This window comes from Anomaloglossus baeobatrachus, chromosome 1, assembly GCF_048569485.1.
Source record: "Anomaloglossus baeobatrachus isolate aAnoBae1 chromosome 1, aAnoBae1.hap1, whole genome shotgun sequence".
NCBI lineage: Eukaryota > Metazoa > Chordata > Amphibia > Anura > Aromobatidae > Anomaloglossus > Anomaloglossus baeobatrachus.
In genome coordinates, this window is record NC_134353.1 from 958192143 (window position 1) to 958208806 (window position 16664).

General features: G+C 46.7%; 1 protein-coding gene across 2 annotated transcripts in view; it reads right to left on the minus strand.

Annotated features, from left to right (window-relative positions):
• Positions 1–16664, minus strand: part of LOC142257597 (uncharacterized) — a 1260196-nt gene that overhangs the window by 351615 nt on the left and 891917 nt on the right. The window lies entirely within an intron of this gene.

Here is a 16664-nt window from a genome sequence, read left to right on the forward strand (position 1 = left end):
CACGGGACCAAAAGTAATTGGACAAGGGACTCTAAGGGCTGCAATTAACTCTGAAGGCGTCTCCCTCGTTAACCTGTAATCAATGAAGTAGTTAAAAGGTCTGGGGTTGATTACAGGTGTGTGGTTTTGCATTTGGAAGCTGTTGCTGTGACCAGACAACATGCGGTCTAAGGAACTCTCAATTGAGGTGAAGCAGAACATCCTGAGGCTGAAAAAAAAGAAAAAATCCATCAGAGAGATAGCAGACATGCTTGGAGTAGCAAAATCAACAGTCGGGTACATTCTGAAAAAAAAAGGAATTGACTGGTGAGCTTGGGAACTCAAAAAGGCCTGGGCGTCCACGGATGACAACAGTGGTGGATGATCGCCGCATACTTGTACCGGGATATACTTTCAGCCCAGATTCAGCCAAATGCCGCAAAGTTGATCGGACGGCGCTTCATAGTACAGATGGACAATGACCCCAAGCATACAGCCAAAGCTACCCAGGAGTTCATGAGTGCAAAAAAGTGGAACATTCTGCAATGGCCAAGTCAATCACCAGATCTTAACCCAATTGAGCATGCATTTCACTTGCTCAAATCCAGACTTAAGACGGAAAGACCCACAAACAAGCAAGACCTGAAGGCTGCGGTTGTAAAGGCCTGGCAAAGCATTAAGAAGGAGGAAACCCAGCGTTTGGTGATGTCCATGGGTTCCAGACTTAAGGCAGTGATTGCCTCCAAAGGATTCGCAACAAAATATTGAAACTAAAATTTTTTTTTTGGGTTTGGTTTATTTATCCAATTACTTTTGACCTCCTAAAATGTGGAGTGTTTGTAAAGAAATGTGACAATTCCTACAATTTCTATCAGATATTTTTGTTCAAACCTTCAAATTAAACGTTACAATCTGCACTTGAATTCTGTTGTAGAGGTTTCATTTCAAATCCAATGTGGTGGCATGCAGAGCCCAACTCGCGAAAATTGTGTCACTGTCCAAATATTTCTGGACCTAACTGTATGTAATCCCGGGAGTGGTACCGCGGGATTGGACGGGGGAGAGGGCCCGACATCTCAAGCCTCTGCAACCCTGGGGAGTGGTACACACAGGGATAGAGAGGATGAGGGATGAAAATAGACGACACCTGCAGAAACAGAGAAAAACAAGAATGAGAGCGATGAGCGTCGCCGAGAAAAAAAATAAAAAATACGCAAGGAATCAAGTGGCTGAGGGGGGCAAGACGGCCCACATCAGCCTCCTATGGCACTAAGCAAAAAAACAGGCTTAGGTCCGCCTCTGGCTCGAGGTGTATACTGCTAGGGAGGAGCTAACATTTTTTGTCTACTTAGTGTCAGCCTCCTAGTGACAGCAGCATATAACCCACGGTCCTGTGTCCCCCAATGAAACGAAAGAGAAAAACGGAGTGCAGTCCCCCCTAATTTTGATACCAGCAAAGATAAAGCCACACAGCTGAAGGCTGGTATTCTCAGGATGGGGACCCCCATGTTATGGGGAGCCTCCCAGCCTAAAAATATCAGCCAGCAGCACCCCGGAATTGCCGCATCCATTAGATGCAACAGTCCCGGGACTCTACCCGGTTCATCCCGAATTGCCCTGGTGCGGTGGCAATCGGAGTAATAAGGAGTTAATGGCAACCCATAGCTGCCACTAAGTCCTAGGTTAATCAAGGCAGGCATCTATGAGACACATTCCATGATTAACCTGTAAGTGAAAGTAAATAAACACATACACCCGAAAAAATACTTTATTTGGAATAAAAGACAAAAAAACACCCTCTTTCACCACTTTTTTAAAATCCCCAAATAACCCTCTAGGTCCGGCGTAATCCACGAGGTCCCGCGACACATCCAGCTCTGCTACATCGGAAGCTGACAGGAGTGGCCGTAGAACACCACCGCTCCTGTGAGCCCCACACAGAAACTGAAGGGAGTCGCGCTTTCAGCAGGGACGTCACTGAGGTAATGCCTGTGTGTGTGCAGTGATGATGGGTGCGGTAGTGCCGGAGTGTGTGCGGTGATGATGGGTGCGGTAGTGTCGCGGTGTGTGCAGTGATGATGGGTGCGGTAGTGCCGGGGTGTGTGCAGTGATGATGGGTGCGGTAATGCCGGGGTATGTGCGGTGATGATGGGGGTGGATGTGGCGGGGTGTGTGCGGGGATGATGAGGGCGGCAATGTCGGGCTGTGTGCGGTGATGATGGGGGAGGTAGTTCCAGGGTGTGTGTGGGGATGATGGGGGCGGTAATGCCGGGGTGTGTGCGGTGATGATGGGGGCAATAGTGCCGGGGTGTGTGCGGGGATGATGAGGGCGGTGGTGCCGGGGTGCGTGTGATGCTGATAGGGGCGGTAGTGTCGGGGTGTGTGCGGGAATGATGGGGGCAGTAATGCCGGGGTGTGTGCGGTGATGATGGGTGCGGTAGTGCTGGGGTGTGTGCAGGGAAGATGGGGGAGGTAGTGCCGGGGTGTGTGCGGTGATGATGGGGGCGGTAGTGCGGGGTGTGTGCCGGGATGATGGAGGCGGTAATGCCGGGGTGTGTATGATGATGATGGGGCGGTAGTGCCGGGGTGTGTGTTATGATGATGGGGGCGAAAGCGCCCTTACTGTGCTCCGTCGGGTGTAGGGAGTTTCCATGGCGGTGTCCCTGTGAAGGTAACCTGGGCTATAGGTTGTTTTTTCAAATGTAATAAGATTGTCTGTGTATGTAAATAATCCATGTATAAATGTAATTGCATAAATATCTGTTCTTATATAACAATTGCTATAGGTTATAACCTAGTTCATAGCCCCAGATGTATGTTCAGGAAAGGGTTAACCAACAAGATGATGAAGCCAAGGTACAAATGAAAGAACTATGAACAAGGGAGATTGTCAGTGTTCCAGGATTTCCAGTTTGCTTCTGAAGGATCTTGCCCTTTGTTAACATGGAGTTTTCTGTTCTGTTGCCCTACTTCCTGTTCATCTGTTTAAAAGCCCGCCCCTAAGCTTAGTCTAGTTCAGGGGTGGGCAATTAATTTTCCCATAGGGCCGCATGAGAAATTGGGATGGTTTTAGAGGGCCGGACTAATATAATTAACTCAGTTTTACCCAATACTGTATACAGTATATATACTATCCTTTCATAAACAAACAGTAAGTTACGGACTGTGTGACCCCTCGTGGCCCTGCACGCACACACGCAGACATGTCAGTTTTTTCTCCAGCAGCTCGGGTGTCACACGGATCGCACACTGATGTGATCTGTGTGACATCAGTCTGACAAATACCAGAGAAAACGCGGGTCTTTTTAATAAAAAGATTTTCTATATTTACCTCTCTCCAGCGCTGCTGTCTCTGGCTCTGCTGTCTCCCGCTCCTTATCACCGGTAATTATACTCACTGAATATTCACTGCAGTATATACTGCACCTGTAATATACATCACTACACTCCTATATACTGCACCTGTAATATACATCACTACACTCCTATATACTGCACCTGTAATATACATCACTACACTCCTATATACTGCACCTGTAATATACATCACTACACTCCTATATACTGCACCTGTAATATACATCACTACACTCCTATATACTGCACCTGTAATATACATCACTACACTCCTATATACTGCACATGTAATATACATCACTACACTCCTATATACTGCACATGTAATATACATCACTACACTCCTATATACTGCACCTGTAATATACATCACTACACTCCTATATACTGCACCTGTAATATACATCATTACACTCCTATATACTGCACCTGTAATATACATCACTACACTCCTATATACTGCACCTGTAATATACATCACTACACTCCTATATACTGCACCTGTAATATACATCACTACACTCCTATATACTGCACCTGTAATATACATCACTACACTCCTATATACTGCACCTGTAATATACATCACTACACTCCTATATACTGCACCTGTAATATACATCACTACACTCCTATATACTGCACCTGTAATATACATCACTACACTCCTATATACTGCACCTGTAATATACATCACTACACTCCTATATACTGCACATGTAATATACATCACTACACTCCTATATACTGCACATGTAATATACATCACTACACTCCTATATACTGCACCTGTAATATACATCACTACACTCCTATATACTGCACCTGTAATATACATCATTACACTCCTATATACTGAACCTGTAATATACATCACTACACTCCTATATACTGCACCTGTAATATACATCACTACACTCCTATATACTGCACCTGTAATATACATCACTACACTCCTATATACTGCACCTGTAATATACATCACTACACTCCTATATACTGCACCTGTAATATACATCACTACACTCCTATATACTGCACCTGTAATATACATCACTACACTCCTATATACTACACCTGTAATATACATCATTACACTCCTATATACTGCACCTGTAATATACATCACTACACTCATATATACTGCACCTGTAATATACATCACTACACTCCTATATACTGCACCTGTAATATACATCACTACACTCCTATATACTGCACCTGTAATATACATCACTACACTCCTATATACTGCACCTGTAATATACATCACTACACTCCTATATACTGCACCTGTAATATACATCATTACACTCCTATATACTGCACCTGTAATATACATCACTACACTTCTATATACTGCACCTGTAATATACATCACTGCACTTGTATATACTGCACCTGTAATATACATCACTACACTCCTATATACTGCACCTGTAATATACATCATTACACTCCTATATACTGCACCTGTAATATACATCACTACACTCATATATACTGCACCTGTAATATACATCACTACACTCCTATATACTGCACCTGTAATATACATCACTACACTCCTATATACTGCACCTGTAATATACATCACTACACTCCTATATACTGCACCTGTAATATACATCATTACACTCCTATATACTGCACCTGTAATATACATCACTACACTTCTATATACTGCACCTGTAATATACATCACTGCACTTGTATATACTGCACCTGTAATATACATCACTACACTCCTATATACTGCACCTGTAATATACATCGCTACACTCCTATATACTGCACCTGTAATATACATCACTACACTCCTATATACTGCACATGTAATATACATCACTACACTTCTATATACTGCACCTGTAATATACATCACTACACTCCTATATACTGCACATGTAATATACATCACTACACTCCTATATACTGCACCTGTAATATACATCACTACACTCCTATATACTGCACCTGTAATATACATCACTACACTCCTAAATACTGCACCTGTAATATACATCACTACACTCCTATATACTGCACCTGTAATATACATCACTACACTCCTATATACTGCACATGTAATATACATCACTACACTTCTATATACTGCACCTGTAATATACATCACTACATCCCCATATACATCACTAGACCCCTATATACTACACCTGTAAAACTACATTCCCATGTACTACATCACTACACCCAAATATTACTCACCAGTTACCACCCTCTCCCCCCATTGTCCCCTCAGGTTATTACTCACCTCTCCCTCCTCAGGTACCTCCGTACGGGCCCACGCCGAGATGCTTCTTCTCTTGTATGGGCCCCCACCGCTGCTGTTATTGTAGGGGCCCTGCCGCTGCTGTTCTTGTAGGGGCCCCGCCGCTGCTTCTCTCCGTACGGGCCCCGGCTTCTGCAGCTTCTTCTCCTGCCGGGCGGGAACTTTTCAAATGACACACACGCACCGTACTGACGACATCAGGGCGAGCGTGTGTCACAGAGAAAGTTGCTGGGCAGGGAACAGAGGACAGATTCTTGCGTTCCGCTGCCTACACTGTGCGGCACTGCAGGATCTGTCCTCTGTTCCCTGCCCTGCACGCAGCGTGTGATAGGGGCAATCTGACCACGGGCCTCCCGGAGCCTGGAGCTCCGGACAACAGGTCAGATTGCCCTCATCACAGACCGGACAGCAAGGATGCCCTGAGCCAGGCGGGCCGGTCACAGAGAGTAGGCGGGCCGGATGTGGCCATTGGGCCGCCCCTTGCCCAGGTCTGGTCTAGTTGCTTGAGTATACTGCTTCCTGTCTACTCCTGCCCCGCTGCTCTCATTACCTGGTTGTTATTTGGATCCTGGTGAATCACCTGACACCGGCCCTGGACTCCACCTGGTCTCATCAAGCTGTGCCCTCGCTGGTTCTGGACTCTGTCTGCTGTCTCTGGTTGACGTTTGTGCCCGGTGCCTTCCGGTACATATCCACATCCCTAACGGACATTTTTGGACTATAACCTGTTGCCCTTTCGTGTCCCGGCTGCTGCGCATTTAGGCCTTTTGGGGTGATCACCAGACAGCCCATGTATAGGGGTTCGCTCCTGGTGGCCTCCCTGGGGGAGTCCGGTGCGCGGTCCCGGGAATTCCCCTTTGCTCCGAACCTGGCAGGTATCTACTGTGTTTATGTTCTTTTCTGTGTACATATTGTTGGTTGCATGTTATAAAACTTCTTTGCACCAAGAACCCGTCTCTGGTTGTCATTGCCCTAACGCCATCGAAATCCTCAGTACATACAATAGTATTACATTATACTCAAGCCTAACTAAGAGAATTTCGCTGGGGCAATGACGGAGACACGAGTAGATCAACTTTTCTCCATGATTAACTCCTTGCAGCAGGAGATGGAGGCAGCGCAAACTAAACTTAGAGATGTGGAGGTACAGCTGGGCCACAATCACCAGGTGCTTGGTCCGGCTATTCAGGAGTTGCAAGCCAGAGTGAAGGCTCAGGAAACTGCCCCCACTACATCCATATCAGCTCCCGGTATGCCTAGGTTACCTCCATTTCGTTTCAGTGGCGATCGAAGTCAGTTCCGTGGGTTTGTTAATCAGTGTATACTGTTTTTTGATGTACATGCTGATTACCGGTCAAAGGTGTTATGTATAATCATGTTATTAACCTCACGAGCACTGGCTTGGGCTAATCTTATCATTGAGAATCGTGATATCCGTTTAGATAACCTGGATGACTTTTTAACAGCCATGGCGCAAATGTTTGATGATCCTAATCGCCGTGTTACCGCTGAATCGGCTCTGCTTTCCTTACGTTAGGGAAAGCGGTCTGTCATCGAATACGCCACCGAGTTCAAAAGGTTATTGGTAGACACCAACTGGGGAAATAATGCGCTATTGTCAGTTTTCAGAAAGGGTCTGTCCGGTACCATCAAGGCCGAGTTAGCTCGTGCCGAATCTCCACAGAATTTTGAACTGTTTCTCCGACACTGTGTGCATATCGATACCCACTTGACGGAACGCAGACAGGAAAAGTGGGCAGCTGTAAACTGGGTAACCAACTTTGCTTTTCCTTCTAGGGAACCCGCTCACAAGACGCCACGGGAGGCCGAGGACGTTCCTATGTAAGTGGACTCTCTGCAAAGGCGAGAGACCAACGAACATCGTGAACATCGGCTCCGTGAGCGTTTGTGTTTCTATTGTGGTCAATCGGACCATTTTCTGATTGACTGCCCAAAACGTCTCAATCGCCCGAATAAGGTACTGGCAGCAGTGGCAGAGTATGACAACACGGACGCAGAGTCCGACGTCTCTGAAACAAGTATACACCTGGATGCGGTATTTCCCTCAACTTTAATGTCAACTTCACCTAAGGACCCGGAAGGGAAATACACCCATTGCTTGCTTCCCATTCAGATTCGGTGGGAGGGACAGTTAATTCCTACATCTGCTATGATAGACTCTGGGGCAGGGGCAAATTTCATGGACTCTTCTTTTTCCAGGAAACATGGTATCCAGACTCAACAAAGATCCTCACTGGTTACCATGGAGACGGTATACGTTTCTCCATTAGTTTCCGGACCTGTTGATCGGGAGACGGTAACCCTTGAATGTGTGATGAAACCAGGTCAGCAGGAGACCCTTGTTTTCATGTTGATTTCTTCTCCCCATTTTCCGATAATTTTAGGACTTCCTTGGCTGCGGTCTACAAATCCAGTCATCGATTAGGAGACTAAAGAAATATCCTTCCCACCCCAGAGTGGTCCGACCATTAGTCCAAGTGTACCGGTTCCAGTAACACCGAATGCGGAGGGCACTGTACAGGTACCTGTTCTACCCCCGGTTTATAATGAATTCGCAGATATATGCGACAAAAAAAAAGCAGATCGGCTTCCCCAGCATAGACCGTATGATTGTCCCATAGAATTACTTCCGGGGCAGAAATCCCGTTTGGTAATGTCTACCCGTTGGCGGCCCCAGAGTTACAAGCACTGAAAGATTATATCGATGAAAACCTAGCCAAGGGATTTATTCGACCTTCTACCTCACCAGCGGGGGCACCCATCTTTTTTGTGAAGAAGAAAGAGGGGACTCTGCGACCTTGTATCGACTACCGCGAACTTAATAAGATAACTATCCGGAACCGGTATCCGTTGCCGTTGATTCCCGAACTATTGGAGAGAGTATGGCAGGCCGAAATATTTACTAAAATGGATCTCTGTGGGGCATATAATCTACTCCGCATACGTCCCGGGGACGAGAGGAAAACAGCATTCAGATGTCGGTATGGACATTATGAGTATCTAGTGATGCCCTTCGGACTCTGTAGCGCCCCTGCGACTTTCCAACACCTAGTCAACAATATTTTTAGGGATATAATGGACCAGTTCATGGTGATTTACCTGGATGATATCTTGATCTTTTCTGATTCCCTACAGGAACACCAGGAGCACGTCAAGACAGTCCTTGCCCGTCTGAGGGATAACCACCTGTATATAAAACTGGAGAAGTGCGAATTCCATTGCTCAAACATTCAATTCTTAAGCTGGTGTCACACACAGCGACAACGACGTCGCTGCTACGTCACCATTTTCTGTGACGTTGCAGCGACGTCCCGTCGCTGTCGCTGTGTGTGACATCCAGCAACGACCTGGCCCCTGCTGTGAGGTCGCCGGTCGTTGCTGAATGTCCAGCTTCATTTTTTGGTCGTCACTCTCCCGCTGTGACACACACATCGCTGTGTGTGACAGTGAGAGAGCGACGAAATGAAGCGAGCAGGGAGCAGGAGCCGGCGTCTGGCAGCTGCGGTAAGCTGTAACCAGCGTAAACATCGGGTAACCAAGGGAAGCCCTTTCCCTGGTTACCTGATATTTACCTTCGTTACCAGCCTCCGCCCTTGCTGCCAGTGCCGGCTCCTGCTCTGTGCCCATGTGGCTGCAGTACACATCGGGTAATTAACCCGATGTATACTGTAGCAAGGAGAGCAAGGAGCCAGCGCTAAGCAGTGTGCGCGGCTCCCTGCTCTCTGCACTGTGACATGTAGCTGCAGCACACATCGGGTAATTAACCCGATGTGTACTGTACCTAGGAGAGCAAGGAGCCAGCGCTAAGCGCGGCTCCCTGCTCTCTGCACATGTAGCGACATTATGATCGCTGCTGCTTCTGCTGTGTTTGACAGCTAAGCAGCGATCATAACAGCGACTTACAAGGTCGCTGTTACGTCACAGAAAATGGTGACGTAACAGCGACGTCGTTGTCGCTGTCGCTTAGTGTGAACCCAGCTTTAGGATATGTTATCTCTCCGCAGGGACTGAACATGGAGTCTGGCAAGATCCGGGCAATTCTAGACTGTCCGGAACCGGGAAACATCAAGGAGGTACAACGTTTTGTCGGTTCTGCTAATTTTTACAGACGCTTTATCCGCAACTTTTCGGAGATCGTCCGTTCTATCACCTTGTTGACCAAAAAGGGACAGAAGTTTGTGTGGTCCGCCCAGGCCCAGGAAGCCTTTGATCGTCTCAAGGTTTGTTTTACCTCGGCGCCAATACTAATACACCCGGATCCCGCATTCCCTTTATTGTGGAAGTCGATGCTTCCGATTATGCATTAGGGGCTATCCTTTCACAGAGGACTGGGGACAAGGGTCTCTTGCACCCGTGTGCCTTCTTTTCTCGCCGGTTGTCCCCTGCAGAAAAGAACTATGACATTGCAGACAAGGAATTGTTGGCTATTATTTCCACTTTTAAGGAATGGAGACACCACTTACAGGGAGCAGCGCAACAAGTGGTAGTTCTCACAGACCATCATAACCTGGAATTCCTTAAATCTGCCAGGTGCCTGTCTCCACGGCAAGCCCGGTGGAGCCTGTTTCTTAACCAGTTCAATTTTATCGTTGCGTACCGTCCAGGGTCACGTAATGGGAAAGCCGATGCCTTGTCCCGAATCCACGCCATGGACTCCGTGCCTGGAACCCTGTCTCAGACCGTTTTATCAGATGCCAATTTTGTTATCGTAATCCGGGACCAGGATTTGTGGAAGGACATCAAGCTGGCCTATGATGGTGACGTATTTCTTGCTGCCCCCCCGAATGATGTGACTCTTGTCCTTCAGGATGGTGTGTGGTTGAGAGAGCGACGTATTTATGTCCCAGAGGCTGTAAGACTTCGGGTTCTCAAGTTGGTCCATGACTCCGTGTTGGCAGGTTATAGGGGGGTACAGAAGACGCAGGAATTTCTGAGTCGTTTTTTCTGGTGGCCTACCTGTCTGAAGGATGTGAAAGACTATGTCCACTCGTGTGTGGTTTGTGCCCGGTGCAAGGTCCCTCGTGTGGCTCCTACGGGACTCCTTCAACCATTACCCGTACCATCTCGCCCTTGGGGATCCATCTCAATGGATTTTATTGTGGAGTTGCCCATCTCGGGCGGTAACAATACCATTTTGGTGGTAGTGGACCGGTTGACAAAGGCTGCTCACTTCATTCCATGTACCGGTCTTCCCTCAGCCACAGAGACAGTGGATTTGGTTATCCAGAATATATTTCGGTTGCATGGGGTACCGGATGAGATCATCTCTGACCGGAGCATGCAGTTCACTTCTAAATTCTGGAAAGGGTTTTGTTCTGCACTCCATATTGATGTCTGTTTGTCTTCTGCATACCATCCCCAGACGAATGGGCAAACAGAACGGACTAATCAAACCCTGGAGCAGTACCTGCGATGTTATGTCAGTCATCTGCAGGATGATTGGTTGAAGCTGCTTCCTTTGGCGGAGTTCTCGTATAACAACACTCAGAGCAGCTCCACTAAGGTAACGCCCTTTTTCACTAACTTGGATTATCATCCGAGTATTCTGCCTAGGTCACCGGTAGCGGTTTCAGTGCCAGCGGTGGAAGACAGATTGACGGAGCTACAGCAAAATCTAGATGTTTTGAAGAACTCTTTGGCTTCGGCTCAGGAGCGTTACAAGAAGTCGGCAGACACTCACCGGAAACATGCACCCATGTATAAGGTAGGGGACTCGGTGTGGTTATCCACCAAGAAACTAAAACTGGGTGTTCCTTCGCAGAAGCTGGGGCAGAAATTCATTGGTCCGTTCAAGATCACCGGGATAGTGATCTCTGTGGCCTGTCGGCTGAAGTTGCCACGGAATTTGAATGTACACCCGGTCTTTCACGTTTCCCTGCTGAAACCAGTTTCCCCTAATTCGTTTCAGGGCCGTATCGTGCCTCCTCCTCCACCGGTGATGGTTGATGGCCAGGAGCAGTTTGTGGTTGAGGACATTATTGACTCCAGGCTCCATCGGCATCGGGTTCAACCCTGGCCCTGGTTCGTCCTGAGGCCGTTTCTGGGGGGGGGGCGGGGAGTAGTGTCAGTGTTCCAGGATTTCCAGTTTGCTTCTGAAGGATCTTGCCCTTTGTTAACATGGAGTTTTCTGTTCTGTTGCCCTACTTCCTGTTCATCTGTGTAAAAGCCTGCCCCTAAGCTTTAGTCTAGTTGTTTGAGTATACTGCTTCCTGTCTACTCCTGCCCCGCTGCTCTCATTACATGGTTGTTATTTGGATCCTGGTGAATCACCTGACACCAGCCCTGGACTCCACCTGGTCTCATCAAGCTGTGCCCTCGCTGGTTCTAGACTCTGTCTGCTGTCTCTGGTTGGCGTTTGTGCCCGGTCCCTTCCGGTACATATCCACATCCCGTACGGACATTTTAGGACTATAACCTGTTGCCCTTTCGTGTCCCGGCTGCTGTGCATTTAGGCCTTCTGGGGTGATCGCCAGACAGCCCCTGTATAGGGGTTCGCTCCTGGTGGCCTCCCTGGGGGAGTCCGGTGCGCGGTCCCGGGAATTCCCCTTTGCTCCGAACCTGGCAGGTATCTACTGTGTTTATGTTCTTTTCTGTGTACATATTGTTGGTTGCATATTATAAAACTTCTTTGCACCAAGAACCCGTCTCAGGTTGTCATTGCCCTAACGCCATCGAAATCCTCAGTACATACAATAGTATTACAGAGATATTCATTAAGTTAATTGGGTGCCTTATCAGTAAAATTCACAGTAGAAAGAATGTAATATCTGTAGGATGAGGCAGGTGATCCCACACTCCCATGCATCACTCCTACAGAATCTCATCTGCGGTTACCGTCTTCAAAGTGTGAGAAAGGAATGTACCATCTGGGATGATATATGATCTCATGCATTCTCCCAATGCTACCTATACGCACTCCCCCCTAATTATTCTTTATCAGTTTGTGTGAGAAAATGGAGGTTTGTAAATATGTTTCAAGGCTGAAATGATGTGTTAATGCTTGAGCAATTCAATACACGAGTTCAGACGCAAGCCTGGGCTCAATCAGAGAACATGTCCTGTGTTCATTGATTATTGCGTCTCATAATATCTGTACAGATAGCTAATTTGGACCCGTCCTTTGGAATTCCCTGAACATAGACTCCATTAGCAGTCTTACCCAAATTTCTCCCTTGACAACACTAAGGCACATACATCACAGGAGGAGCTAAACATCACAGGAGCGGCTGGGGGCATATACATTACAGGAGGGACTGGGGCACATACATCACAGGAGGGGCTGGGGGCATATACATCACAGGAGAGGCTGGGGCACAGACATTACTGGGGGGCACGGACAGCACTGATGGTGGCACAGGCAGTACTAGGGAGGCACAGACAGGACTGGTGGACAAGGACAGCACTGGTGGGGGCACAGACAGCACTGGTGGACAAACAAAGAAAAAGAGTATGCCACAATAGGGATTACCAGAGGAAATTTATTTTTTTTTAGAAAATTGAAAAAACTTTATTGCATCATAGGTATACAAAATAATGGCTCAAGGGACAATCGAACACAGAGCACAAGGATTAATGTACAAAAAGAAACACACATTTAAAACAAATGCCCAAATAGGGCATGGTTACTGAACAAGCTAACCCAAACATGAATGTCAACACCGTTATGTGTCAAATAGCAGTTTTTTCATATATAATACATAAGGTTCCACTGAGGATTTTACATTCAATATCCTCTTTTAACATGCATTATCCTGTATTGGTCACTATAAAGCCTGTATCAGATCTGAAAATTCATCAAAAAATTGGTACAACTGAAACCCAGTGTTATGTAGCATGGTATTCAATACATATATTTAAATCAGTAGTGAATTAGTATCAAGCATACTACTTTTGAAAGACTATTTTATTATTGGTATTAAACTTTATTTTTCATTGGCTGGCCAGCTCCTCAACAGTCCAGAACGGGTACACATAGGTCAGCATAGGTTTAGTGAGGTATCTCGACGGGTATCAGATTAGATCTTGAAAATCGTTACCCATTGGGCCCAGATCATCAGCCCAGGTAGACAATGAGATACAAAAGGGAAGGGAAGTGATAAAATAATACAATTTCCCACATCAGAGTCTCCAATGATCCTGACCCAGGACTGGTGGACAAGGACAGCACTGGTGGGGGCACAGACAGCACTGGTGGGGGCACGAACAGGACTGGGGAAGCACAGACATCACCAGGAGGGCACAGACAACAGTAGCGAGTATACAGCACTGTGGGGTACACTGCACTGGGGATAGTGGCACACATCAATAGGGGGTGGCAAAAAGCACTAAGGGGTGAACACACACTACTAGGGGTACACAGCAGTGGGTTGTGGCCTCACAACACTGGTGTGGAGGAGTCACACAGCAGGGAGGCTGGTAAAGATGCTGCTCCTCTATTTCTTCTGTGCGATGGGAGCACTCACGTTTACCCTGCCCACATGTTAATCCCTGAGCACGCTGGCACAGGCCAGCGTGAGGAATTCTTGGTATGCGCGTGCAGCTGTGAGTGCGTCCTCAAATCACCATTGGGATTTAAAGGGCCAGCAGCCGGTAAGACCGCGGCTGCCGCCTGAGCACTGCAGTTACTGGAAATGTGCCCGGGGGCCGCAAGAAAAGTCATCACTGGCCGTTTGTGGCCCACGGGTTGGAGGTTCCCAACCCGAGTTCCAGGATTAGTAATCTAAACAACAACAAAAAACGCATACAAAAATTAAAAAACACGTAAATAATGCGCATTTTTTGCAGCAGCATTTTTCTTGCCAGAAGATGCAACTTTGGTTGCAGCATGTCTGCAACACAACTTTGAAAAATTAGAAAGTGTGCTAACAAATTCTCAAACTCGTATATTTATACGCAATATGCCAACCAGCTCAATCTCAACTCCGCAGGTTCTGATGAAATATCGGACCATCAAAATATTGATTGTTAACAAATTTTAAGATACAATTCTCCATTAATGTATAATGCTCTGTGCACATGGCTGGATATATAGATGTTATCTGGATTCTATTTGCTGATTGTGATGTTTTTGACAACTGCAAACAGAACCATCATCTCTTTTGAAAACGTGCAACTTTATCTTTTTCTCAATTGATTTTTTTTACTCACTTATAAATGCCATTATTTCCACAGTTTTAGGCCCGTTTCACACGTCAGTGAAAAACAGTGACGTTTTTCACTGGCGTGTAAAACACGCACATGTCCCTGCGTGTGCGGTGAGTCACGGCACACGTGGGTTGTCTAAGTGCAATCCGGGCTCCGTTCTCCGTGGCCCGTGATTGCACTTAGAAATCAACTCACCTGCGCCCGCTCCCGCTGTCCATGGTGCTGATCGCTCCCGCGACGCAGCATCCGGCCGGCGGTGACCCCCGCAGCAGCTGCTTCCGGGTCGGGTGTGTCGCGCATAATGAATATGCGCGACAGTAATCAGCCGGCACAGAAGGAGCAGGGAGAACGGGCTGCAGAGGACATCGCTGGACGCCGGGTGAGTTAAAATGTTTATTATTTTAAATGCACGTTTTTTTCTGGCACGTGTTTCACGGACCACACCACTGCATGGTCCGTGGGACATCAGTGATGCCAGAAAAAAATGGACATGTCTCCGTGCAGCAATCACGCACACGCGGGTACGCTGCACAGAGACACGTGCAGTGAAAAATCACTGACGTGTGAGCAGACCCATTCATTATAATGGGTCTGCGTATGTCAGTGATTCTGGTACGTTTAAAAAAAAAGCACAAACGTACCAGAATCACTGACGTGTGAAATAGGCCTTAGGCCTCTTTCACATGTCAGTGATTCTGGTACGTATGTGCTAGTTTTTTCACGTACCAGAATCACTGACATATGCAGACCCATTATAATCAATGGGTCTGAGCACACATCAGTGGTTTTTCACTGACCGTGTCTCTGTGCGGCGTACACGCGTGTCCGTGTTTCTGCACGGAGACATATCCGTTTTTTTCTGGCATCACTGATGTCCCACGGACCACACTATGGTGTGATCCGTTGAAACACGTACCAGGAAAACACAGACATTTAAAATAATAAGCATTTTCAATTCACCTTTCCAGCAAAGCTCTGTGCAGCCTCTGCTCTCTGCAGCTTCCTGGCCGGCTCATGAATATTCATGAATGCAGTCAGAGCCAACCCAGAAGTAGCTGCAGAAAGCGGTGGCGGACGCTGCAGAGCTGGAGACTTCAGCACCATGGAGAGCAGGAACGGGGCAGGTATGCATATGTCCATTGTCCATGTGCAATCACAGATAACGGATCATGTATCATGGATTGCACATGGACAACGCACATGTGCCGTGAATCACGGAGGGACATTGTGTGTTTTACACTTCAGTGAAGAATGCCTGTTTTTCACTGACATGTGAAACAGGCCTTACAGAAATTATCACCACTGTCCCCATTAGGGCTTATAGTCTACATTCCCTACATTCTTTGGAATGTGAGAGGAAACACGCACAGAACAAAGGAGACTACTTGTAGATGTCATCCTTCGGATGCCTTGACTAAAACAATTGAAGAAATGTCTGCTTCCTTGAATGCGAGATCTATGGTGTCTAAAAAGATTTACGTTATGAACATGTTTTTTTTTCTGGAATGCCATAATGTCATAAACAACAATTTTTATTAAACACTATTCTAAAAAATGACAATTTTACTTTCGGCTCAATAGGACAGTGTGAATCACAAGTGAGTCCCTCCTAACATGGGAGGGGTAGGTGCGGACACAGTCAGACCATCGGTACCGGACAGATATTAAACAGAGTAATCATGTAAATTAAGTTTACATGGCCCACCAAGTGGTCCATAGAACCCCATGGGACAGACCCATATATTCATAGAGTATTCCTGAAGATATTCACATATAGCATCATCGAAAGTGCGGAAGTTAAAATATAAAATCTCCAGCCAATGTAAATATACTCAGGAGGCCACCATGTTCTCAATTGGTAAGCCAAGAT